Raw genomic sequence first — 11,965 nt, forward strand, 5'->3', positions numbered from 1 at the left:
TTTTGAAAATTTTAATAGAGGCAGGTTGTTAAACTGTAACTTGGTCATAGTACCATTTCTATGTCTTTTTTTTTTTTTTTTTTTTGTCTTTTTGAGACAAGGTCATGCTATGCAGTTTAGGCTGGCCTTGAGCTCACTTTGTAGCCCAGGCTGGCCTTGAACTCACATGTTGTTCCTCCTGCCTCAGCCTCCTGAGTGCTGGAATTACAGGTGTGTGCCACCATGCCTGGCTTCTGTGTCTTTTATTGTGTCAAGGTCTTTCATTGGTAAAATCAAGGTCCTGTGGTAACAGTTGGGTTGGTCCGACCTGATTTCAGAAAGATCTGGTAAAATACATGAACAAAGAATGAGAACTGTTTTCTGCAATTCTTTTATATTTGTCTCACAATACTGATAGTAGTAACTATAAGACCTGCAGATTAGATAGTGGAAACTGATTTGGGGCAACTCTGGTTGCTCTCAGCTGTGATTTCATGTTGTTCTGTAGGAATGGATTGGTGTAGCTCTTGGGAGCTATCTTTTGTTTTGTGATAGGATCTCGCTCTGTAGTTCAGGCTGGCCGAAAACTCACAGTGATCTTCCTGCCTCTGCTTCCCAAGTATGGGAATACAAGTGTGTAGCACTATGCCTGGCACTCCTGAGAGGTATCATTTTTTACCTCAGACTGAATTCCCTCTTAAACCATGTATGGTCCAGAGGAGGGCAAATTTATACTTCAGGTTTGTACCAAGGTATGCCACTTCTCAATTAAACATCACTAGATTTGTCCTGTAAAAACTCTTAAAATTTTTAGTTGGGCCTGGTGATGCAAGCCTATGATCCAGCACCTTGGGAGGCAGAGGCGGGAGGATTGCCAGTTCAAGTCTTGCCTGGGCAATTCAGTGGTTTAGCAGGATCCTGTCTTAAAATAAAAATGGGTTAGGGATATATAGCTGAGCGGAAAGGCCCTTGGTCCAATCCTTAGTACTGCCAATAAATTAAACAAACAAGATCTTGTATTTATACCTTTTTAAAGATGAGAGTGTGAATGCAAAAATAGGTTGGAATAGGTTTTTAAGATGTAGATTTCTTTTTATTTCATTTTAATTGCTAAGGCAACTACTGGGTTGCTTTGTCAGCCCACGTTGAGACTGAGAACGAAACTAGGTCGGTGCATAATGTGCTGCAAAGTGACTTGTGACCATTTGTACAGTTATGTAAGACCGTGGCAACCCGGATCCATTCACTCTGGCCAGGGAGGTCTTTATTTTTTAATTAGTTAACTAACAATAATATTACTATGTTTTGCAGCCATTTTAAATTCCTATTTTAAGACATGTTCTCCCTCTGTCTAAATTGCCCAAGTTAGGCTTGAACTTTGCATCCTTCTGCCTCAGCCTTGGTGTTCCTGGGATTACAGGCGTGTGCCACTACGCTCAGCTCTCAGTTCCTTGTTCATTCTGTTTCCTCATAATTCCCTTCAGTTACGTTATTAAAGCATTCTAATTATAGCATCTAAGAAAAAATTGGGAGCTTGAGACTAGGACCAAAAGATCTCCTTTTTTTTTTTTTTTGGTACCAGGAATCAAACTCAGGACCTTGTGCTTGCCAGGCACGCACTTGTGCCACTGAGCCATATCCTCAGCCCAGATCTCTTAATTTTTGTACTTCTTCCACATCTGTTATTAAGCAGAAAGTCTTTAAAAGTGTAAAGGGTGTATGAGTTTCTGCGTCAGAGGGAAAGAAAAGTGGGTGAGGAAGGAAGGTTGATTTAAGCAGAACATGTTTCATCATCATGTTCAGCCAGTCTCAAGAAGAGAAAGCTAAAAGGATAGAAAAAGTGGCTGTAGCTTAAAAGACAAAAGTTCTTAGGATCAGGTAAGGGAAAACATGAAATCAGGGAGATCACCTAAATAGGACGTTAGGGCTTGTTCCTTTTTTTTTTAGAAATTTATTTAAAAGAGTAAAAGAAGGATAACATAGTAGTAGGGGGGTTTACCGAATTACAGACAAAGTGGTAGGACAATATCAATAGTTGTTATTTTACTATTGGTATCTTCAAGATAGTTTCTTAGGAAAGCAAATAGACAAATAATACTGAGTTACAGACAAAAATGGTAGGAAATTATCGATGGTTGTTGTACTATACTTTGGTTTCTTCAGAGTGGTTTCTAGGGAAAACAAATAGAGCTATACACGAGTGATCAATTAAATAATCATTGATTATTCTCAATGGTTGTTGTTGAAAACACACAGTAATAAACATACATCCATTTATGAAATAGCATAGGAACAGTAGAAACATTACAGTTATGGACAGATTGGTAGGAAATCATCAGTGGCTGCTGTAATACATATTGGTATCTTCAAAGTGGTTTCTCAGGAAAACAAAGATATGCAAGAAAGATCTAACAGCCTAAGGGTTGTGAAAAATAGCGGATTACCTCATCAGTGACTCCTTTCACTGAGGTGTGACGGCTGGAAGGCCAGGATTGAAAAGAAGGACCAAGAGACTAGCACCAGTGTCCAGCAGCTTGTTCCTTTTTTTGTTATGTGGTTTCAATAAACTCCAAAGGGTAGCTAAGGGGTGATTAATCTTTTAATTTTGCAAGACGAAGGAGTGTTCACCATTAAGTACATACAGGGAAGGGCAAGGAGGTGGGTTCTTTTCTATAGCCTCCACTTATCTGTAGGCTAATAGGCTGTTTTTTTTTTGTTTTGTTTTGTTTTTTTGGTTTTTCTCCGGTACCGGGAACCGAACTCACGACCTTGCACTTGCCAGGCAGGCGCTTTGCCGCTGAGCTAAATCCCCAGCCCCTAGGCTGGTATTTTAAGTCACTAAGTTTGGTATTTGTATAGGACCTAGCTGAGCCAAAGATGCAGGAGCCATCCACAATGACTTCTTCCTTATTCTTTGTGAGACTCATTCTATTACTGTCCTATTGGTTTAACTTACTAAGTAGCTCTGGGATCTGTTCATGTGTCTCTATTTGCATGGCCACTAATAACTTGTGTTGTCTCTAACTTGTTCTACTTTAATGGTCTCCTGAGTATTTAATCTCTACATTGCAGCTATAGTGGGCCTTTTAAAAGAAAAGATTATTTTGTCCCCATCCCTAATTGACCTAGTTAACTTAGTCATCCTTTAAGAGGTCAGTACAAGGATCAGGTCCTTTGGAAATTTTCTCTGATAGTGCCCCCCTCATGCCCAGTGTAGGGCAAGTTTATTCCACACTCTTTCCTACAGTAATGATCGTAATTAATGCTCATAGACTGGTATTTCTTTATTTCATGTTACTCATATTAGGTTGTCATTACACATTCAGTTGTATGATTGATTAATTGATCGACCTGTTTGTTTTTAGTAAACTGAAGATCATGTGAGCTAGAAGTTTTGACTGATAATTATATCCTCAGAACTTAGTGCCCAGATAGATTAATCTGTGTATTAAATTATTTGAAATAGGGGCTAGGGATTTAGCTCAGCGGTGCAGTGCCTGCCTGGCAAGCGTGAGGTCGTGAGTCCAATTCCTGATACCAGAAAAACAAACAAACACACAAAAAAAATTATTTGAAATAAGTGATTGTTAGTACCTAAGTGCTGTCTGTGATTGCTTGCTTATCTATCTATCTGTCTGTCTGTCTTTTTGAGACAGGGTCTCGCCATGCACTTGAGGCTGACCTTGAGCTCACTTTGTAGCCCAGGCTGGTCTTGAACTCCCAATGATCCTCCAGCCTCAGCCTCCCGAGTGTTGGGATTACAGGTATGTGCCCCCACGCCAAGCCATCTGTGCTTATTTAAAAAAAAATTTTTGTCTTTTTTTTTTGTACTGGGAATTTAATTTACAACCTCAAAATTGCTGGCAGGCACTGTGCTGCTGAGCTATATCCCTGGCCCTTTTTTGTCTTTTGAGACAGAGTCTCACTATGTAGCCCAGGCTGGCCTTGAACTCCTTGCAGTCCTCCTGTCTCAGCCTCCCAAGTGCTGGTATTACAGGCGTGTGCCACCATGCCTGGCTCCCTTTCCTTCGGAAGTAGTGGCTGTTGTCTACTTAGAGATGCACATTAAGTTACAGAATATTATATATAAGACGTAACTTTGCCTGAATTAAATTGTGGAATGAAAATTGATAGGGAAGCTATTTGAGAGACACTTAGGTGGCAGAAGTGGTTGGAATTGGTGATTGATTGGGTAGGAGGAGGGAGGTAGAGAGGTGTTACAAGGCTAAAACTAAAGCTGGGAGGCTAAGGCAGGAAGAGCATAAGTTCGAACCCAGTGTGGGACTTGGTGACACTTTGTTTCAAAAAGATAAAGGGCTGTGGATATAGCTCAATACAAAGACCCTGGGTTCAATCCCCAATGACACCCCCCACCCTCAGTGCTAAAACTTCGATTTCTAAGTAGGACCATAGGACATGAAGTGACATTCAGAGACAGGCTTCATCCCATCTTACCAAGGAAAGGCAGGTAAGGTAAACTTGCCAAAGATTATTTAATTTAGAAGTAAAGGAACTAATACTCAAGTTCAGCATCTTGGTTCCAAAGTTGTTTATGCTGACACAAACTCCTTGGAACCTCATATTCAAAATGTTCAAAACAGAATAGCATCTTTCTTTACTTTCCTTTCTTTGTCTTTGATCATCAGTTCCACTGTCTTATTATTGCTGACGTTGCCTCTCTCAAAAACCTGGGATTAGGTCTGTATGGTTAGCTGTCATTAAGATATTTGGCCAGTTCACTTCCTTTCTCACAAAATTTACAGTTTCTTTTTTTCTGGTACCGGGAATCGAACTCATGACCTTGTGCTTTGCCAGGCAGGTGCTGTGCTGCTGAGCTGAATCCCCAGCCCTAAAATTTACAGTTTCAACTTGGTCATTGGACCAGGGGCATTTATCAGCCACTCGGTCTTCCTTTATTTATTTTTGTTTGTTTGTTTTTTGTTTTTGTGTTTTTGTTTTTTTGTTTCGTTTTTTGTTTTTTGTTTTTTCCCTGTAATGGGAATCGAACTCACGACCTCACGCTTGCCAGGCAGGCGCTGTGCCGCTGAGCTAAATCCCCAGCTCCAGGTTTCCCTTTAAATGGTATGTACGTGTGTGTGCATGTATGCATACATGTGTATATGCCACCCTCCTGATTTGACTGGCCTGTTCTTGGCAAATGATCTGCTTTTTTCTGGGACCTTTCAGCTCAGTCACAATCCCTTGCACATATCCTTCCTCCATGTACTGGCACAACATCGCACAGCTGGACTTCATACACAGATACATGCTAAGTAAGAGGATCAAACCCTTGTTAGCACCAGCGTAATTATGAACATAATGAGGCATCAGATATCCTATTATTTACCCTTCTTTACAGGTCTCTTTCTATGTACATACTGAACTTTCCCTTTTGCATCTCATTATGAATTGATAGCTTGTCAAAGACTCAGTATTTTCCATTTTGCTGTAATTTTCTTTTTAATGTTCAAATTACGAAAATCTAGCTTCTTAGTCCTTATAACACACCCCTTCTTTTTTTTTGTGGTACCAGGAATCAAACTCAAGACCTCATGCTTGCCAGGCAGGTGCTCACACCACTGAGCTATGTCCTGGCCAGAGCACACCCCTTCCTTCTTCTGACAACAAGCCATTCCAAACACATTTTCTCCCTCCCTCACTCTCCCTGTCTCTCTTTCTGTCCCTCCATCTTTCCTTTATCCCTTCCCTTCCTTCCTTCCTTCCTTCCTTCCTTCCTTCCTTCCTTCCTTCCTTCCTTCGTTCCTCTCTTCCTTCCTTCCTTCCTCTCTTCCTTTCTTCAGGCTGTGTTTTTGAGACAGGGTCTCGATATGTAGCTCAAGCAGGTCTTGTGATCCTCCTGCCTCAGTCTCCTCAGTGCTGGGATTACAGGTGTGTGCCATCACACCCAGCTCACCTAGATTTTTTTTTCCTGCCCTAAGCATATTTCAACCATGTCCCTAAAACTGATTCCTGTTTGACAGAGAAAAGTATTGGAGGCCAAAATCTGTTCCATTGGGAGTTGATGTAAGGAAGAAGACATTATTGCTGGGTATATAGAATGAGAAACCATGTCTTTTAAGGGTATATGTTAATAATAGTAGTCCAGTTCAACTTTAGCATCACAAAATCTTCTCATACTTAACATTTTTCTTACAAGGTTTCATTGATCACTAATACTATTGTATTGACATGTTTCTGGGGTGTGTGTGTGTGTGAGAGAGAGAGAGAGAGAGAGAGAAACAGAGACTGGAGATTATTGTATTGACATGTTTCTGGGGGTGTGTGTGTGTGTGTGTGTCAGAGACAGAGACTGGAGATTGATCCCAGAGCCTTTTTTTTGTTTCCTCTCTCTCTCTTTTTGAGACAGGGTCTTGCTATGCAGTTCAGGCTGGCCTTGAGCTCACTTTGTAGCCCAGGCTGGCCTCAAACTTGCAGTGATCCTCCCACCTCAGTCTTTCAAGCTCTGGGATTACAGGTGTGCGCCACCACGCCTGGCATCCCAGGTTGGTCTTGAATTTGTAAATCCTCCTGGTTCAGCTTCCTAAGTACCTGGGATCGCAGGCATGCACCATCATACCTGGTGACATATATTTATATCTGGAATTGTTGGGAAGTTTCTTGGTAAAATGAGAGAGGGGTTAGGAAAGTTTTACTAAAAGCTCTCCTCCGCAGATTGGAAGGAGACCAAGAGACAGAGGGAGAGGAGGGGAACGAGAAGTGAAAGTAATTAGGATGCATCATGTGCATGTACCAACTCCCACAGCGAATGTGATTGTTATGTACTGTCACCGTGTGCTAATAAAAAGAAATTTTAAAAAAATTTTACTTAAAGTTCAACTTGTTTCTTTCCCTTTTTTTTGTTTTTGTTTTGAAATAGAGTCTCACTGTGTAGTTGGGTTGTCAGGGTGACTTGAATTCACTATGTAGCCCAGGCTGGCCTTGGAATCACGGGAATCTTCCTGGCTCCACCTTCCAAGTACTGGCTCACCTTGTTTCTAAAATGTTAAACAGAACCAAAGTGAACTCAAAGTTTTTTCCCATTAGAAAAATAAGAATTGAGCTGGGTGTAGTGGCCAGTACTCTAGCCTTCTGGGAGACTGAAGCAGGATTGTAAGTTCGAGCCCAACCTGGTCAATTTAGTGAGATCCTATCTCAAATTTTAAAAAAAGTCTGGGGATGTAGCTTAGTGTGAAACCCCTGGGTCCAGTGCTGCAAACAGAAAGAAAGAAAAGGACAGAAAGATAAGAAAGAAGAATAAAAAAGGTTGGGCTGGGTCATAAGGCTTTGACTTCAAACCCCAACACTGCCATAAAAACAAAACAAAACAGTATTCAATCCAGTTACCCTAATGTGTCAGCCTGGGATTTTATTTGAAAATTTTTGACTGAATTATATTTTTAACAAACTTTTTTTTTTGGAGGCAAGGTTTTGCTATGCAGTTCAGGCTGGCCTTTAACTCACTTTGTTGCTCAGGCTGGCCTTGAACTGGAAGTGATCCTCCTCCATCAGCCTCTCGAGTGCTGAGATTACAGGCATGTGCCACTATGCCCAGCCTGTATCAAACTCTTAATGTTTATAAAGTCAGAATTTTGAAAATGACTCTTCAGATTGATAGTGCTAATTTTAAATAATTTGGTTTGATGTAGTGCTGCGCTTGAACCCAGGGTATTACACATGGTAGAAATATATTCAATTGCTGAGCTATACCTCCAGTTTTGACTAGGTTTTTCTTTTAAATCCTTATAGCCAAGTGTGGTGGTGCATGCTTGTAATTCCAACATTTGGGAGGCTGAGGAGGAGGGTTGCTGCAACTTTGAGGCCAGCCTGGGCTACATAGTGAGACCTTATCTAAAAAAATAAAACAAAAACAAAAAAATCACCACCCCCAACAGCAAAAATAACAGAAAAAAAAAAAAAATAAGGAATGAAAGAAAGCCGCTAGTTATCATCAGTACTTTCTGAAGCATTAAAGGACCCATCCTGGGGAGACGTGTCTGTGTCAGCAATGTAGGAAAGTTTCCAGTTGTTCCAGTTGCTTTTGAAGGCATAAAAAGTGCACACTGGAGAGAAACAAGTGTGAATGTGAGCATTGTGATAAAGTCTGCATTTGTTCCAGTGCTCTTCAAACACATAAAAGGACCACACTGGAGAGAAACCCTATTTCAGCAATGTGGAAAGTTTTCAGTTCTAGTTCCTTTAGCGGACATACAAGAACTAGTGGAGAGACACCCGATGAATGTAGGCAGTATGGGAAACCCATTCCTAATTACAGTTCCTTTCAAGAACATGAAAGAAGTCACAGTGGAGAGAAACCATTTGTATGTAAGCAGTGTGATAAAGCTTTTAGTTGTATAGGTAACTTTTGACATGGATGAACTCCCAGTGCAGAGAAACCCTTTGTAATTTAAACAATGTGGAAAAGCTTTCATTCACATTGAAAGGATTCACAAGAAGTGACTTCCTAATGTAGAATGTGAGACTGCTTTCCTGTCATGGCCTTGCTTGCAAACATGAGAAGGCATAGTGGAAAGAGCTTGAATCAGTGTGAAGTGTGGCATTACCTCTGCAGTCATCTCCAGTTCATGAAGGGACACACGGTGAGAAATTGAATAAATGTGCGAAAGTCTTCAGTTGACCCAAATGTAAGAATCCGCAGTGGATCAAAACCTTGTAAATGTGGAAAAAAAAATAAGTGAGTTGTCAGTTGAAACAAGTAGTTTCAAAGCCCCTGGGGAATTCCTCATAGAGTGGAATACAGTAGATGTAAGTAAAATGAAGAACTTGTTGCAAAGTAACTTACATAGAATGCTCCTGAAAATATAACCTAAAGGAAGAGTCCCAAGAGTTCTAAGTATATACTGTTTTTCAGTGGCTCAAATATACACATATACATTCCATTTTTCTTTTTTCAGAACATAGGATGTAGTGAATAATAATAAAATTGCCCACAAACCATAATTGACTGTGTAGTGCATCAATCAGTGAATTCTCATAGAATTTCTGACTGGGTTGGTGTTTATTTTAGGGGAATCAGTTACTAGTCTCTGTAGGGAGGTATCTTTTGAAAGCGCTAAGGGATGAATACGGTTCTGTCTTCGGTAGTCATAACCTCACAAGGTGCAGTTTGTGACTTAATGAGATCGCATCTCAAAATTTAAAAAATAATAATAAAGGCTGGGGATGTAGTTTAGTGTGAATGCCAGGGGTTCAGTTGTAGCCCTGGTTACATAAAAAGGCGGGGGGTGGAAATAATCTTTTCTAAAGTATGGGTGAGAATTCTAGTCTAGTGAGTCTCCAGAAGACGTAAATGATCAGGGTTTTGTGTTGATTAAATGTGACTGTGGGTTTTTGCTGCATTTGGTGTTTTTGGCAAGCACCCCTCCAGGCATGACCTCCTCCTGTAACTTGAAACTAGGGTATGCTCAGGAAAGATTTGTGATTCCTAATTAACACTAGTGTGCAGTTATCTATTTAAAAAATAGGCTTTAGAGGGCAGTTAATCCTTAAGAGATAGAACATGCGGGAACAAAGAGAATCTTCTGAGAATTGGGTCTCCATTGAAAGTGGGGCGTTGGGGGGTTGTTCTTACCTGGGAGGCAGAAATAACAGAGCCTAATTCATGCAAAGCACCAATCACATTGGTGAGAAGAGGGGAATTTTGCTCACTTTTATGATTGAGAATGTGTTCTATTTTACCAGTTTTAGGACATAGTTACAGGACATTCTTGATTGAACCTTGTCACTGAGGAGCAGTCTTAGCTTTTGGAGGTACAGTACGTGACATGTCTCTGCATAAGACTTGCTTGGCCTTCTGTGGGTGTGAAGCTGACTCTAGTCTTCTAAACATATTTTTGCCTATATTATATAAATAAACAGGTGTTTCTTGCAGTGTGTTGGACACTGTTCTCCATAAATACAAATATGCTTCAGCCCCCCACAGGGTTACTTTTTTATAAAGTCTTGGTAAAGTGAAACTGTACCTAATGTAGCTGATGATCAAAACTGAGCCTACATCTGAGCTGTACCTTACATATACTCAGATCACTTTCATTAGTCTGGGCAAAGTAGTCTGTCTAACTCAATGCCTATTTTATAATAGTGTTGGGTATCTCATAATTCATTGAATATAGTATAGTGTCTAGTGTTCTTATACCCTGACAGGTGGCTGACCCATCTTCTAAGAATGTAGTAGGATTCCATTTCAGTCCAATGACCAGAATTTGTCTGCTTTAACTTAGCCACTGATGTAATGCCCTGACGAAAGTATTCACTGAACATGGCGGTTTACAGTTATCTTTGTGCTCTGTCTATGACAGTTGTTGGAATCCCTTTTGTGTCAGAACAGTCTTACAGGGCAAGTTGGATTTGTGCTTGTGGGCCTCAGTCACTCATATTTGGCTCATAATAAGCTATTTTATAAGGGTCATTATTTGATATTTTAAATAAAGGTCATTACTTGGCATTTACAGTGGCAAAGAATTTGGCTGAATTATTTCTGTGTCCTTGGACGTTGTGGAAGGTAGTGTTTGGGTAGCTGCATGACTTCTCTTGCTAGCTTATCATAAAAGGTGAGACAAGAAAGGACTTAAACGGCTGATGTTCTGATCAAAAGGGAGGGAGGTGGTAAAGACATGGGAAGCTGTCAGCCTGGCATGGAAGGAAGCAGAAAGCATCCTTGAGCAGATTATCAAGGGTGTGTCAAAGTGGCCATGTTTAGGAGAGGAGCACAGACAGGAGGAAGCCACGTGCTGCTCATCACACAGTGGGCGAGTGACCCTGAGGGTTGTGTTGAGATCTTCCGAGCTGTGCCTGCCACCCGCGTGCTTGTGTATTTAGATAACATGTCTGGTGTGCATAGTCTGCACCCAGGGTTTCCCTTTCTCCCAGTACATGGTGCTGCTAAGATCTCTATGTTCCCTGAAGCTCAGAATTCCAAGTATCACAGCCAGTTCGAGGAGTCAAACCTGAAGACGGAAGCAGAGATGTTCCCCTCTGCCAGGGCCAGGTCTCCTCTTCTCAGTAGTAATATTCATAACAGTAATTTTTAAAATCCCCTGTCTGTCATCCAGGAAATGGGTCACCTCTCCCTTTCTCAGTTCCATCCCGACTTCCCTCCACAAGGATGGCCCAACCAGGCACTCAGGGGTCCTGCAGGGGGCACTGAGCAACTGTCCTCAGTACATGTGCGGGGGCAGGGCTTGCACGGGGGTCCCCTGGGAACACGCCACTGACCTCTTGAGTCCTGCAACACCAGGGCTGCACGCAGTAGGGCTGTTTCACAAGCTGTCAGTAGTTTGTTCACTGTGTCCATGCTGTGGCCAGAGACCTCTCACTGTGACTCAGTCCACTCCCGCCAAAGTTATAATTAACGTTCCTGATTCTCCTGTGTGATTCTGGTCACCAGATTCCACAGGTTGCAGGCACTCAGGACGCTGCTTATCTGTCTACTGGAGGAGCCATGGGGGCAGGGCGGGGCGGGGCCACACACCAAGTTGTCCATGGAGGCAGAGGCAGCAGGCCACTGTCAGGGCTGAAGGCAAGACTGGTGATACTGGACCTGCAGGGCTTTCAGCTCTTTTAGAAGGCCAAATCCCACAGTTTCACTGCTCCTTGCCAGTGGATACCAGTTACTTCTAGTTGGGCAAGAAAGCAAGAGCCCACAGGGCACAGCCGCCTGTTGTAATGGCTGCTACATTGTGTCAGCTTGAGAAGTTTACTCAGCAGGGAGCCAGGGTCCTTACTTCATAAACATCCTCATCCTATGCAAGGGAAGTAGCCTGCTTACAGGGTAAGGGAAGAAAAGAGGCTTGCTTACCCCGCTTGTGCTGTTCCTGCTTTTGCTGTCTTCTGGCACCTTGACCCGTTGTCCCTGTGCCACACCACCCTGCCTTGGAGATAGCTGATTATGGACTGAAACCTCCACAGACTAAGCTAAATAAATGTTTCCTTCCTTAATGTTGTTCTTTTTTTTTTTTTTTTTTTTTTT

Source organism: Chinchilla lanigera, unplaced genomic scaffold (assembly GCF_000276665.1).
Source record: "Chinchilla lanigera isolate Chin_1 unplaced genomic scaffold, ChiLan1.0 scaffold00018, whole genome shotgun sequence".
In the NCBI taxonomy this organism is placed as follows: domain Eukaryota; kingdom Metazoa; phylum Chordata; class Mammalia; order Rodentia; family Chinchillidae; genus Chinchilla; species Chinchilla lanigera.